We start from the raw sequence: 16,449 nt of genomic DNA, 5'->3' as shown, positions 1-16,449 counted from the left end.
AACTGAAACATCAACAATATAAAATTATTCTCTTTCCATAGAATCAAATACCTTGATTTCCAAACATACAACCAAATGGGAATAAAATTGTTAAAGTAAACACACCACTGAAAAAAATTAGACTTTTCCTTTCACTATCTCCATAATTGTATGAAGTCATAATCCTGCTGCTGTGACAAATGACAGACTCAGAAACCCAAATAATTTATATCTTATAACTCCAACAAACACATTTAGAAAAAAAATCAGAGGCATGTGAGGAACACTACAATTAATAACTGTAAATCATCCAAACTATGAAAATTCAAACAAATTTTAATGATAAATGTTTTTCCATTGCTTAGCATCTAAGTAAACACATGGTTTGTATACCTCCTAACACGATAAAGAAAAAGACACCTCATCCAACGTAAAAGTACAGTTGAAATGCCTTAGAATATTTTTAAATGAATGATTAAGGTAAACTGGAGGTCATTTAAAATATAATCTCCCAAACATACCCACAACACTTTCTTGTATAAATCAACATATGAATTTTTTCTCATTCTGAGCTATTATACAAATGTATAGTTCACCTGCTTCCAAAAAAGTATTTAAAGTAAACTATAAGAAAGGAACAGATAAACAAAACCCGACACTATTCAACAAAACTAAAAGGCTAGGGGGCTTCCCTGGTGGCGCAGTGGTTGAGAATCTGCCTGCCAATGCAGGGGACACGGGTTCGAGCCCTGGTCTGGGAAGATCCCACATACCGCGGAGCAACTGGGCCCATGAGCCACAATTACTGAGCCTGCGCGTCTGGAGCCTGTGCTCCACAGCAAGAGAGGCCGCGATAGTGAGAGGCCCGCGCACCGCGATGAAGAGTGGCCCCCGCTCGCCGCAACTAGAGAAAGCCCTCGCACAGAAACGAAGACCCAACACAGCCATAAATAAATAAAAATAAAATTAAATTAAAAACTAAAAGGCTAGATAACTAAGAAGATAGTTGTGATAGTTTCGGAAGGAAAATTATTTCAGACAGCCTAGTCTGAGTTAATAAACTGAACACAGATCTTTGTTTTGAACATCATGCCAATTAAAGTTAAAAGAAAAGCATATTGGTTATATGGCTCCCATTGTTTTACCTAATAAAATGAAGCACAAGCGTCTGTCAGGAAAATATAACTTTTTTTCAAATCTTCAAAAGGACAGTGTCATGCAGGGCTTTTTGATAGAGAAACGGGAGCATTGTAACTGAAGGCATTGTTCTGTAAAGTCACTCATCTAAGGACCCAAATAAGTAAAGCCTGGGTATGTCATACTACCATCAACATAGCTGGGAAAAAGATAAAGAAATTAGAGCAGCATTTACTAAAATGTGTTTCAGGGAACGCAAACTGCAAAACATGTTAATAGGTGTGGTGAAAACAAAAGAACGGTGGATAAACTAAGTTTGGGAAACCTAGAGTTAAAACAATAGTTTCTTTACTGCAGGACTACTCAGAGCCTTTAATAGAGTACATATAGTGTTAAGCACCAAAAATACCACTTTCCTCAAACTTATTTAACCTTAGCAGCTTTTCTTCAAGAACCACCTAAAGGGATGCCCGACTCAGGGCATTAAAGAAAAGGCTAATGTTGAGGAAGGACTAGTTCTGCAGACTATGCCACTTTAATTATTAATGTCATCACTTCGTTATAAAGCAGAAACTAACACACCATTGTAAAGCAATTATACTACAATAAAGATGTTAAAAATTATTAACATCACTAATATTGTTGTCTCATCATAACTATCATGACAGCTACAATTTGAGAGTCACTAAGTGCTGAATATTATTCACATACATTATTCCTACTTAAACAGGACTATCTGTCAATCCCTAAAAGTATCGTCTCCTCTCACACTTGTATGCTTAGCAGAGACAATTCTGTCTACAGGGAACACTTTCCCAGGTCTCTCAGATAGGCAACTAGTCAAACTTCAAGCTTTGCAATACCTTCACTTTATTTAACTCATCACATTATAAATTTAATTGCTTTACACATTTGTTTCCCATACAAGACAGATGTTTAAAGGGCAAAGGCTATTGATCATTTTTAACAATTTTATAGAGATATAATTCATAAACCATACACCTCACATATTTAAATTGCACCATTCAATGGTTTTTAGTAATTTATAGTTTTGCGACCATCACCACAATCTAAATCTAGAACATTTTCATTACCCCAAAATAAACTCTGTACCCATTAGCAGTTACTCCCCTATCCCAACCCTATTTTGACCCTTGCCTACAGCCCTGGGCAACCACCAATGTATTTTGTTCCTATTGATTTACCTAATCTAGACACTTCAGAATAGAAGTATCTAGATGATATGGGAATCATACAATATGTGGTCTTTGGTAATTAGCGTCTTTAACTTAGCTTAACACTTTCAAGGTTCATCCATGTTTTAGCAAGTATCAGTAATTCATTGTTTTTATTGCCAAATAACATTCCATTATATGAATAATCCACATTTATCTATCAATTCATCAGTTTATGGACATTTTTGTTGTTTTTTACAATTATGAACAATGCTGTTATGAACATGTGTGTACAAATTTTTGTATGGTCTTCATTTCTCTTCATTCCCCCCTTCACTGGGAGTAAACTGATGGGTCACATGGTAAAATTGTTTATCCTTTTGAGGAAATGCTAAAATGTTTTCCAAAGCAGCTACACCATTTCACATTCTCATCAACAACACAAAATGGTTCCATTTCCCAATTTCTCCAAGTCATCAATGTTGTTGTGTTTTTAGTCACAGACAACCTACTGGGTGTGGAGTAGCCTATCACTGTGGTTTTGATTTACATTTTCCTGATAGCCAGCAATACTGACTGGTAGCTTTTCATGTGTATATTGGTGATTTGTGAATCTTCTTTGGAGAGCCATGTATTCAGATCCTTAGCCCATTTTTTAATTGGGCTGAGTTTGGGGGTTTTTTAAGTTATTTTTTTGGTTGCTTGTGATTTTGGTGTCATATCTAAGAAAGCTTCGCCTAACCCAAGGTCAAAAACATTTATTTTTATATTGATTTCTAAGAAGTTTATAGCTTGAGTTGTTACATTTAGATCTATATACTCCATTTTCAATTAATTTTTGTATACGGTGTAATAAGCGGTCTAAATTCTTCCACCTGCATATTGTCTCAGTATCATTCGTTGAAACGGCACTTCTTTCCTTACTGAACTGTTTCAGAACTCTTGTCAATAATCAATTGGTCATAAATGTGAGGGCTTTATTTCTGGATTCTCAATTCTATTCCACTGGCCTAAACTAAATGTCTGTCCTTATGCCAATACCACACTGCCTTGATTACTAACAGCTTTATACTAAGTTTTCAAATCGATAAGTATGAGTTCTCCAACTCTTTTATTGTCAAGACTGTCTTGGCTAATCTGTGCCCCATATGACCCAGAATATGGGCCATTTCCATGCTAGAATCTAGCATTAACATAAAAATTCCAGAATCAGCCTGTCCATTTCTATTAAAAAAAAAGCAGGTAGAATTTTGATAGCAACTGCATTGAATCTATAGATCAGGTTGGGGAGTATACTGCCACCTCAGTAAGTTTTCCAAACTAGGAGCACAGGATGTCTTCCCATTTATTTGAGTCTTGGTTTTTTCAACAGTGTTTTGTAGTTTTCAGGGTACAAGTCTTACAGGTCTTTGGTTACATTTATTCCTGAGTATTTTACTCTTTTTGATGCTATCATAAATGGCATTATTTTCTTAATTTCATTTTCAGATTATTCAATCTAGTGCACAGAAATACAACTGATTTTTGTATATTAATCTTGTATCCTGCAACCTCGCTGAGCTCATTTATTAGATTTAACAGTTGTTTTGTGGATGTCTTAGGCTCTTCTTTCTAGGAGGTCATGTCACCTGAAAGAACTGAAAGAGTTTTACGTCTTTCTCTTTCTTCTCCTTCTTTCTTGCCTCATTGTTCTGGCTAGAACCTCCAGTATAATGCTTGATAAAAATGGTGAGAGAAGGGCTTCCCTGGTGGTGCAGTGGTTAAGAATCCGCCTGCCAATGCAGGGGACACGGGTTCGAGCCCTGGTCCGGGAAGATCCCACATGCCGCGGAGCAACTAAGCCCGTGCGCCACAACTACTGAGCCTGTAATCTAGAGCCCATGAGCCACAACTACTGAAGCTCGCGCACCTAGAGCCCGTGCTCCGCAACAAGAGAAGCCACCGCAATGAGAAGCCCGCGCACGGCAACGAAGAGTAGCCCCCGCTCGCCGCAACTAGAGAAAAGCCTGCGTGCAGCAACGCAGACCCAATGCAGCCAAAAATAAATAAGTGAAATAAATTTAAAAAAAAAAAAGAAAGAAAGAAAAAGAAATTGGTGAGAGAAGACATCCTTCTCTTTTTCCTGATCTTAAACAGAAAGCTTTCAGTTTTCCACCATCAAGTATGATGTAGGCTGTGGGTTTCTGTAGATGTTCTTTATCAAGTTGAGGAAGATCTCTTCTATTCCTACTTTATTGTGTTTTTATTTGGAAAAATATGTCGAATTTTGTCAAATGCTATCTCCGTGTCTACTGAGATGATCATGTGGTTTTGTCCCTTATTGATATAGCATTATTACATTAACTGATTTTTTTGATGTTGAACCAACCTTACACTCCTAGGATAAATCCAACTTGGTCTTGGTTGTAATCTTTTTTATATGTTAGTTTGCTAGCAATTTGGAGGATTTTTGTGCCTACATTTGTAAGAGATAATATAGTCTATGGTTTCCTTGTGATTTCTGGTTTTGCTATCAAGAAAATACTAGCTTCATAAAATGAACTGAGAAGCAAGGTAGTGAAGGGCTTAGTGGTTGTAAGGGAGCATGAAGGGGGATACTTCTGAGACAAAGACAATCTTCTATTTCTTGATCTGCATGCTGGTTTCATGGGTGTGTTCAGTTTGCGAAAATTCACTGAGCTGTACTCTTATGATTTGTGTTCTTTTCTATGTGTGTTTTATGTCATCAATTTTTTAGAAAAAGGGAAAAATCACTGACATATCTTTAAATTTGTTCTTATAAAAAGTCCTTTTAAAAAGTTATCTCTTAGACATTCTACAGAATGGTTGCTAGTACTCATCAAAAGTATCATGGTCATGAAAGACACAGAAAGATTAAGAACTGTCACTGACTGGGAGAAACTAAGACAAAAGGAAAGACAGAACGTCTAAATGCAATGCGGGATGCTAGACTGATTCCTGGAACAGAAAAAGGCGAGTAAGGGAAAACTGGTGAAATTTAAATAAAGTCTGTAATTTAGTTAATAGCTTTATAAAAATTCATTCCCTGGTTTTAATAATTGTACTATGGATAGATAAGTTGCTACATTAGGGGAAGATGGGTTAAGAGTATACATGAATTCATCGTACTATTTTTGAGACTTTTCTGAAAAGCTTAAATTAATTCAAAATAAAAGTTTAAAATTTCATTTTGGGATTAAATACATTTACATGACTCAATATTCAATGAGTTAAAAAATTAAAAGTTACACAGACTGAAAAATCTCCCTCCTACAATCATTTGCCATCTATCCAGTTCCCTAACTGAGGGGCAACCAATATTATCTGGTTTTTTGTATACCCTTCTAGAGATTTTTTTAATGTATATGCAAGCAAATACATAAATGGATAGGTATGCATTTTATTTTCTCCCAGAAATAGCTTTTTCATACAGTAATTCCAGTCACAGAATTTATGCAAAGAGTGAGCTTAAAGATTTTGCTGCAGGAATATTTGCAGCATCACTGTTTACTATACAAAAAGTTCAAACAAACATACACAAATAAAACAGACTAAAAGGTGAATAAAAACTGGACTAAACATCCATCAAAATGCTATCCAGACATATACACAGGGTGATAACGCAAAACTAAGTAAAGTTTATTCCAGAAATGCAAGAATCATTTAACATGCAAAAATCAGTATTTAAAAAATTCCAGCTTTTAAAAATTATAATATAGAGACATATTTACTACGACTGAAAACAAATTCGTAGTGTTTAAAAAAGAGAAAAAAAGGAACCCCAGCTATAAAACCACATATAAGAAGATCAAATGACATGTAAAGAGAAGAAAGCTATGTACTGAAATAATCACTGTTCATTTGTTTTGGTCTTTTTATGTTTTAGGTTGGCTGCAATGGGCCCCAATTCTTCACTCTTCCCCATAGCTAGACCTTTTTCCACATGATTTTGCAGTTCCTCTCACTAAAGAGATGGTAAGATGTCTATTTCCTATCCCTGGAACATTAGCTGGCCTGGAGATTTACTTTGGCCAACAGATTAGAGTGGAAGTGATGGTACGCCCCCTACAACATCAGGCTTCAAAACGCATTGCATTTTTTGCTCTTTATTACACTTCTGCCATCATCATGAGAACATACGAGGACAGCCAGTTGAATGATGAAACAAAGTAAAACTGAATCAACCAGTTATTCCAGCCAAAGCCACGCTAGATCAGCAGAGCTGCCTAACTGACCATCTTAGGCACATGAGCAATAAAGACTGATGGTTGTTGTATGACAACAATCAGAGTTTGGAGTGGTTTGTGGTACAGCATTATTGTGACAATAGATAACTTACACAAGATACCTATTTACTACTTTAACATTAGTACTTCGGTTGTCAGGAAATTACTTCTTCATTATAATACCTCTAAAGACAGAATGCATTTCTGTTTTCCATAAGTTTTTCTTATATTATCTTTATAGTAAACTCTGTAATCCAATGTGACATTATTTAATAATTACTTATTCTTGTTTTATGGTTCTTACAGTAAATTTTTAATTGCAACTGAATCTAGTTTGGGGCTCTCCGTTTATGCCAGATCGCAGATTAATTATTATTAAAGATAAATTCTAATACCTCAGAGTTTTCACTACAGAAGTATCTTTCTAAATTATATATAACTATTTTTATATTACTGAATAACAACCATATACTAATTATTCTTCTTTCACAAAGAAAAGGACACTTGGATCAGACAGTCATCAAGTATCTAGAATCAGCCCTTCTGATACATCTGGAATCATGAGGCTAAAATAAACGTACAGGCTTATATGGGCTACAACCCTGAAGAAAAGATAATTCAGGCACCAGTAAAAAACAGATAGGAATAACTGGGATAGTTGCATCTTATCTCTACTACCTGTTAATTTTCCATCACAAGTGGATCTGGAGGGCCAGAGACCAGAAAAGAATTTAGAGTGACATATGGTGAAGCAATAGGAATTCGAGGGCTTCCCTGGGGGCACAGTGGTTGAGAATCCGCCTACCAATGCAGGGGACATGGGTTCGATCCCTGGTCCGGGAAGATCCCACATGCCACGGAGCAACTAAGCTGGTATGCCACAACTGCTGAGTCTGCGCTCTAGAGCTCACGAGCCACAACTACTGAGCCCACGTGCTGCAACTACTGAAGACTGCACGCCTAGAGCCCATGCTCCACAACAGGAGAAGCCACCGCAAAGAGAAGCTGGCGCACCGCAATGAAGAGTAGCCCCCACTCGCCGCAACTAGAGAAAGCCCACGTGCAGCAACGAAGACTCAACGCAGCCAAAAATAAAATTAATCAATTAATTAATTAATTAAAAAGTTTACCATTGCTAATTAAAAAAAAAAACAGGAATTCAAGCAGGTAGAGATTACATGGATCTGATTAGATCATCAACTTACAGGGACTTGGGAGAACAAAATTCTTGGTAGAATTCAAATTCTGTGTGCTGAGATTTATGCACACAATACCGCACACTACTTGGCTCTCCCATTAGGAAATATAAATTAATAATATTTCAAGTCTATAGAGGTCTTTTTCTAACTCTGATATAAAACACAAATCACATACTGACCATGTTAAGTATAAACTGTTGCCTTTTAAAAGTTCCATCATTATCTTATTCCATGAAGGTATTAGTAACTATGAAAATAAGTGGGTGGGAGTGTGTAATTTGAAAATATTTGGTCAAAGAAAAAGCCCAGTATGACTAAAACAAGATGGCAAATGACTTCATCTTCTTTTGGAAAATGACCTCATTATGACAACTAGCTAACCAACTAGCTTCCAAAGCCACTAACAGTAGCTTACAAAGTCACAGCTGTTACTTTTTCTAACAACTAAAAGTAGATTTCATTTTAAATGTCATTTCAAAAGAACTGAACGATTTCTTCAAAGCACTACAATTTATGAGCGAGAATTACATTGAGGAGAGTACAATGATAAGTCTGTGACTTGTTCAATAAAGATGATTATAAAGAATGACAGAACAATCAGTTAAAAAACACTTGACTGTGGCATTCTTGGGCAAAAAGCAGACATATTGAGGAGAACTATAAATCATTCATGAATAAGACAGTAAACACAGAAAGTGCTTATTTTGACCTTTAAGCAATATAAAAATAATTTAACTGACAGAGGAGTTGTGATATAAATTTTTGATAACTAGCTTATTTCACAAGTAAAACAAGATGAATATTTGAATAATCTTTCTGGAAAAAAATATTCAAATAATTCATGAAATTTAAAACTTCCAGATCCCAAGTACAATGAGAAAACTATCACTAATTAAAATTCTGTGGAATCCTGTTCTTCACTTATATTATTCAAAAGCCCGTCATAATGGAGCCCCTAATATGTCTGTAATCTCATCTTCCACGACATGCCCTGCCCCACCTCTACTCCCTCCACTCAGAGAGATGTATTAATAAATGAAGGTAGACGTGGGGATAAATTTTGACTTAAGCATAGACCGAGGGAACTAACATACAGACTAACATCCTCAAAGCAGTGGAGGATTTCAGGATAATGTCAACATGGTATACAAAGTCCTTCATTATCTAAATCCATCTACTTCCCAGTCTCATCGCCCACCAACCCTTCACATATATCAGCCAAGGGCCAAGCATAGAACCTGCAGTTCCCTCAGAATGGTTGTGCTCTCTCAAGCCTCTATGACATTGCATATGATGTTCCATCTAGATAGTCCATCTCTTTGGAATTCCCAAACTTATCTCCTTTAAAGACCCCACAATGACCACCACTTGTGTCACAACCCTCTCTCTTATCCCAACCCTGGGACTCCACGAGTCCTGAGATACAGTGCAGCAAAATGTTTAAGAGCACAGATTTTGGGGCTAACTACCTGAATTTGAATCCTTATTCCAAATTGAACTAAATCCTGTATCATCTTGGCAAAGTCCTTATCTCTCTGTGTCACAGCTTCTTTATATGTAAACCTTGACAATGATGGTAGCTATCATATAAGGTTGAGATGTAAATGAGTTAATGTATATAAAGCCTTAACGAGTATGAGCCATGCAAGATACACTTCAAGTGTTAGCTATAATTACTCTCTTAAAATTCAGTTTAAGTATCACATCCAGCCCAACTGTTATCCCCTGAGGCTAAGTTATGTACCCCTCCTCTGTCATCCTTATAATGTTGTTTTGCTCATCCATTCACCACCTAATGCACTCTAATGTCCTTTATCCATTCTATATCTCCAGCACTAAGCACACGTACTATATATACTTAACCAGAACAAGGAATGAATGAAAAAAAAAATGAAGTAGTAAAGGATAAGGCACATGGTTTTAAAGATATGAAATACATAAACGAGCAGAACTATCAAGCATGGTTCGAGGATTTACACCCTGCACAAAAGCACCTGGCTGAGAGAGCAGGTACAAACTGAACCATCCAGGGGTGCACCCTGGTGCAAGGCAAAGCACACCAGAAGAAGGGAGTGGTTGTTGGTTTTTGCTTTTTAATCCAAAGGTGTCATCTTCTCACCAGTCTGTATCGTCAAGGGTCTTTAGCCCAGAATGGAACTCTAATTGATTTGCCCAGAAAGGACACCTATCCTAATTCACAGAAAGGATGAATAGATAAACAAAATGTAGTATATAAATACAATAGAATTCAGCTTCAAAAAAAAAAGAGAAATTCTGAAACACACTACAACATGAATGAATCTTGAAGACATTATGCTAAGGGAAATAAGCCAGTCACAAACGGGCAAATAGTGTATGATTATACTTATATAAAGTATCTAGAACAGTCAAATTCATAGAGAGAGAAAACAGAATGGTGGTTGCCAGGGCTGGGGAAGGGAAGAATGAGAAGTTATTGTTTAATGGGTACTGTGTTTCAATTTGAGAAGATGAAAAAGTTCTGGAGATAGATGGTAGTGATGGTTAGACAACCATTCCATATACTTAAGACCACTGTACTGTACATTTTTAAATGGTAAAAATGGCAAAATTTATGTATATACATATAGATGTCTGTTACCACAATTTTTAAATGTGTATGAACATTAATAAATTTAAATCAAATTTTTCTTATTTCCAAAACTAAACTGCATCTTCCCAACTTTAACTGATTTACCCTATTACTTGTGGCAAACCACCACACTTAGTTATTACTTGTGTATCTTGTAACTTTTTAAAAATATTAAGCATTAATTTTGTATACTAAAATAATACATTATTCAGAGTTAGATATGCTGCACACTGCTTTCCTATAATTTCATCTTTTTATGGCTGAGAAAGGCTAATTGTTCTATTTGCCTTAAAAAGTTTCCAGGTTAACATTACCATGGTCACACTTTTATTATACGAAATTGTGGGGCCTCAAGTACTCACTTCCTACTAAAATTTACCTAATACTATTTTCTAAAGAAAACCCCAGTGCTGCCATCAGGTAATTCCTGAGCTCACCTCCCTTATCTGGCACATCTAACTTCAGCTCCTCAACTTTCACAATATGATGTCAAATCTGTTCCACCTTAACCTCGAGGCATAAGTCACTACTTGATCAGCAGCCAAGAAGGGCTGCAGTCTATGTACCTTTCAAGAATCATCACTGAGAACTGAAAGTAACAATATTTAAAAAGAGACTTAAGCATATGCAGTTTGGCAATTCAACAATAGTGATTTCCAACCATTTTAAGTCAGCATATTGCTTTTTTAACATTAAAAAAGTCACATGTTCAAACATAATAGCTATGTCACACTGATGAAGAATACGGATGACAAAAGCTACTACACATCCAGTAATGTTTTAAAACGTATTTGTACTTTACTAGTCACAAAAATTTTACATGTAACAGAGATACAGTAGCATGCATATTTGGCATAACATATTAAAGTCTACATTCAATACTCTCTGAGTACTATTTATAAATCCAACTATTCCTTGCAATAATCGAGCTATGGGCTACTTTAAGATACTTTTAAAACCCATCCCTTGATAAAGACAAATCATTAGAAAGAACACAACTTTTTGCCCATTCGCTGTCCATCAACCCATCTTCCCACCTAACTAACATTCCCCTCCTCCACTTAACCGCACTTTGGAGTGATAACGTCAGTCAATAGCAAGGCACTGTAGGAGACGCGTACCTACGAGTGCGTCCTGCATTTATGATACAAGTCACACACATTAAATTATATACTGTCCTCCCTATAGGAGCCATAGGAAAATTTCTAGTCTCAGCATCAGGAAAGAATGAGTAACATAATTCTTTTAACCTTGTAAGAAACTGAATCTTAAAACTTGGTGTTTCCCAATGTGTTTTTCATATTCCATCTTCAACAATTCTGCATACCAACATACTATTACATTCTTATTTACTTAATAATTTCTTCAAATATCAACCCTTTTTTTTTACTTCAATTTCAACAGGAATCTTTTTACTCACTACCATAAATAAAAATCCAGAATCATTTACTATAAAGACAACTGTAAAAATAAGAACATGTTATTAAATTCTAATGATACACTGCTACCTGCTTTTTGTTCAAACTTCTCATGCTAACTTTTTTAAATTATGAATTACTTTAAAGATAGGACATTACTGAGAATATACTAAGAAGTCACCACCAGTTTTTTTAAATACATTGTTTGATATAACTGATATCCATTTTATACTATCTTTCCTCACTCTCTCTCCTTCCCTTCTCAGAAATAACCACTATTCTATAGTTGGTATGTATCCTTCTCACCATGTTTTGGAATACTATTCTTATGCATAAAACATGGTATGGTGTTGTTTTAAAAATCTGCATCAGTAATGTCATTATTGTACATGTCCCTCTACAGTCTACTTTTTGCACTCCTTTGCTTTTAAAATGTATCCATTCATGTTAGTACCTATTGACTTAGTTCATTTAAACTGTCCAACAACAACCATGCTATGTATTTGTTTCTACTTACTAATCCATTCCCCTATTTGATATTTGGATTGGTTTTTATTTTTGATTTTACAAGCAATGCTGCAATGAATACTTTATACATATTTATTTGTGCTCAGTTTCCGGTCCTATGTGAGAGGTTCTCAGGTTTATTGCTGCTTCAAACTTTAACAAGAGTTAAACTTTTATGTTCTGTATGCATTTCACATACAAACCTGACTCCTGAACACCATCTTATTTTCCAACTTTATATTCCTTTTGCCTCATTTTATAACTCATTCTTAATGTATTCTATCTTACAATGCTGTTCCCACTTTTAAAAGTCATTTTAAGTTCTTTTTGGAACAAGGAAGGTTATAAATAAATAATGACATTTTCATGAAAATATCAACTAAAATCTGAGATCTGGTCCTGGCTCTGGGAATTACATACACAATGGGACTTGAGTCACTTAGTCAAAGGGGGTGAGCCTCAAGGGTCTCATCAAATGTAAAATTTTACTCTCACAATGACCATGTATATTTTAAGAAAGTAATCTGTGAAATACTATCTAATCATTAGTGGTATTATATTCAAAAGATATCATAATAATTTATTGAGAAGTCAGATAATATATTAACTGATAGACTAATGTACAGACTTTTTAGAAAATATTTATGCATAATTACCTTTCTTATCCTCAGTTCCTAAAAAAGAGGTAACTATAAGAAAATATCCATCAGTAATACCTGCATTATGTCATGTGTGGTGAGTCTGACAGCTAAGGGTGAGATAATTACTAAATATGCTGGCTGAAAGACTTTAAAGAAAAATCATAATAGTCAGCTGTTAACACCAGTACAGAGAAGACTGAAGTATGAATTTTTTTTTAACAGTAACAACTTCTTATTTAAATATTAAAATACAATTATCTTTCTTTGGACAAACTCAGTCTAAATTTTAAAATTATTTGTGAAGTAAAAAGGTCTCTTGCTTTCACTTGGAGACAAAAAGGAAGACAACTACTAAGCTAATATGGCCTATAATTATCCCAGAAGACCTGAGACTGAGACTGTCTGCCAGGCACAGGCTGCACTACATCTGCAGTGCTGCAGTCAGTTCTGAACCGCGCTGTCCTAGGACCAAATGAATCCCTTCTGGAGAAGGACCAGGACGCTAAAGATTTCAAAAAAAGGCAGGAGTGGGGAGTAGAATGGGAGAAAAAGCTAACATTTATTTTGTATATACTCTTCTGGGCACTGTTTTAAATATGTTATCCTTTAAACATCAACAAAAATCCTGTACGGTAGGTCTTATTATCTCTTTTTAAAGATAAGAAAAAAATTAAGTTTCCAAACAATTAACTCACTCAAAGATAAAAAGTGTGAAGAGTTATACCAGATTCCAGGTCTATCCAATTCCAAACTCTTTCCACACTATTGATTCTAATGTCAAATAATAACAGCAGCTAACACCAACTGAGGGTTTATTCTATATACTGAAGCATTCCATGGTATGACATCACAAATCCCACTGAGAGAGATACCTTGCTACTCCCAGTTGACAAATGAGGAACCAGAAGGTCAGGGAAGTGAAGCACCTCGCATCCAGTCACACAGCAAATAAATGGGAAAGCCAAGTTTCCCCAAGAAGTCTGCCTCAACCACTACACTTCAAGCAAAAGAGAGAAACTGAGAAGGCTGCCCTTGAGAAAATAAAATCTAACAGAGATCTCACAAACATTTTCCGGTCTAAACCCCACCTAAAACATAACTCTTCTATACAGAATTCTAGTTAGCAACAGGGGCAAACAGATCTGGGTTCCAATCTTAGATCCACTACCTATTGGCTGTGTGACCTTGGTCAATTCACACAACCTTTCTCTAAGCTTCTGTTTCCTCATTTGCAAAACGGAGATAAAAAGAATCTTCACAGCTGACAAAGGAATGAAATAACTCATGAATGCCACATCTACTATGAGCTAAGCATTATGTCAGAGGGAGTTGAACTTTATCTCATTTTAGCCTTACAATAATCTTTCAAGATGCATTATCATCAGTTTTAATGATTTAGGATAGCATTTCAGAGGTTATGTGGTTTATCCAAAGTCACAGTTATTAAGTGACAGAAGAAAAATTTAAATTATACCCTTCAAAATTCAAAGATAACACAGCTTTCCTCTTATATCAATGGTATCACCAAGTAGAACAAAGAGTTCTCTTAGAAGTTAATCTGAACCACAATGAGATTATCAATCTTATGACCTTTCAGCAATCTAATAGTACTTCTGGACATACAGTATTTCTCCAGACTCTCTCGACTCTTGACCATCAGCAAATATCACTGATATGCAACTTCCTGTCAACCAAAACTGCCAAGGAAAAGCCACTGTGATTCTCTCCCCTTGCCTATTCCCCTGTGTAACACAGATCTGCATTAAAAACAACATGGACAAAACTGGTGAGACCAGAAACTACAAACTCACAGAAGGCAGTGAGAGAGGTAGGTGGCAATGGCAGCTGCCTTTGCTGCCATTACTATTAACTGCAAGACTGTGGATAAGTCACTTAGAATTCATGTACTTCCACTTCCTCATCTCTCATAGTGTTACTGTGAGGACTTACAACAGCACTGTAGCCCTGTGCTAATTTGTTTACGTACATTATCTAATCACATCCTTACAGAAGTCCAAGGGTCAGGGGGAACACACTCGTAGCCCTACCTTACAGATGCAAACACTGAGGGTGAGGTTTACCCAAAACCACACCATCCTAAAGCTGCCTTGGTTCCAAAAGACCTAAAGATATGTTGATCAACATTCTGTGCATAGTCTCTTAAGCTGCAGTAGGAGTAGGCCTTTCTGACATTCAATCATAGAGACTTTTGCTTTTGTTACTGAAAACATAAAAGACAATCTTACTTTCTCTCACCTTCATAATTCCCCTCCCCTAAATTACTAATGGTAGGTAAAATTTTAAAACTTCAACATCTACTTCCCTGTGCAGCTCATCACCTAGAGAAAACCCAGCACAGAGTAGACATCCCATATGTACTGAATGAATGGTTCAACATAATATGCTTATCAGCTCCTCGTATTAGGCACTTTACAAACATTATCTAATTTTCATAATATTCATAAAATGATTACGCCCACTTTAGAGATGAAGAAGCAGAAAATTCCAGAGGTTGAATCACAGAGTCGATCATTTGCAGAGCCAGGGATGGAACACAGTTTTGACAAACTCCGGAGCTGTTTCCTTTCTAGAACCTCATGTTGTTCTCACTCTGAAGTTCACTAAAAAGTTTTAAGGAAAGGCAGGGCTTGTGATAACTTGGAGGATGACCAGGACTTCAGAAAGTGGAGACAAGCAAGCCATTACAAACACAGGAATAAAGAGAAGTGAAGACAGCAAGAAACAAGTTGGGAAAATGATGTTTGGCACCATTATCTAGAACAAGCATTTAACCTACCTAACTATACATAAGTATATAAGAGGTTTGTAGTAACAAAAGTAAAAACAAAAAAGTACTAGAGTGGATAAATTTCGAGACAGAGAAATGAGGTCATAATTCATAAGGCAAGGGTCAGGAAGTTTAGAGTATAAACCAAGTTGGAAAAACAGAAGGGAAAGAAAGGCTATAAGGAAACAAGTGATAAGAATCAACTAAAATAAAGGAGTCAAAGAACAAAATAGCAAACCCAGTGACTGGAAGAATGATGGTGCCATTAAGAAATTTTGTTTTCTACATTTCAACAAAATACAGGTATAAACTTCGTAACAGGAAAAACTACTGATAATATTCTTTTTCATTTAATTTTAATTTAATTGCTTAAATGAAGGAAAAAGAAGGGATTGTAGAAGAGAATTAAAGATATTTCACAGTTAATTCCCAGACATCTGTGTCTTGATCTACCTGAAATATATCAAAACAATCATTTACAAAAACCAGGAACAAATCTTACAAGATATGTCTAACAAATGTAAAGAATATTTATTAAAATGTTACCTAATTCTTAATGACAAATAACTCAAAAGTCCATAACAGTACATTGTAAAACATACATAGCTACTAGGTCTGCTCAAATGAGAAAAATAAATGACTGATGATGAGCAACATAACCACTATTTCATGAACTAAGTGATAAAATTTGAAAATATCACATGTCGCAAATTAAACCAATTTGTTTCTCAAAACTCTCCACCAAAATACTAGAATTTATCAAAATTT

At 35.6% G+C, this 16,449-nt stretch overlaps 1 protein-coding gene across 12 annotated transcripts in view; it reads right to left on the bottom strand.

The window, feature by feature from the left end:
- SUPT3H (SPT3 homolog, SAGA and STAGA complex component) overlaps positions 1-16,449 on the bottom strand; it is a 446,064-nt gene that overhangs the window by 362,424 nt on the left and 67,191 nt on the right. The gene's annotated exons all lie outside the window — the stretch shown is intronic.

This window comes from Balaenoptera physalus (assembly GCF_965194825.1).
Source record: "Balaenoptera physalus genome assembly, chromosome: 11".
NCBI classification, from domain to species: Eukaryota; Metazoa; Chordata; class Mammalia; order Artiodactyla; family Balaenopteridae; genus Balaenoptera; species Balaenoptera physalus.
This window is presented reverse-complemented; position numbering and strand designations above follow the sequence as displayed.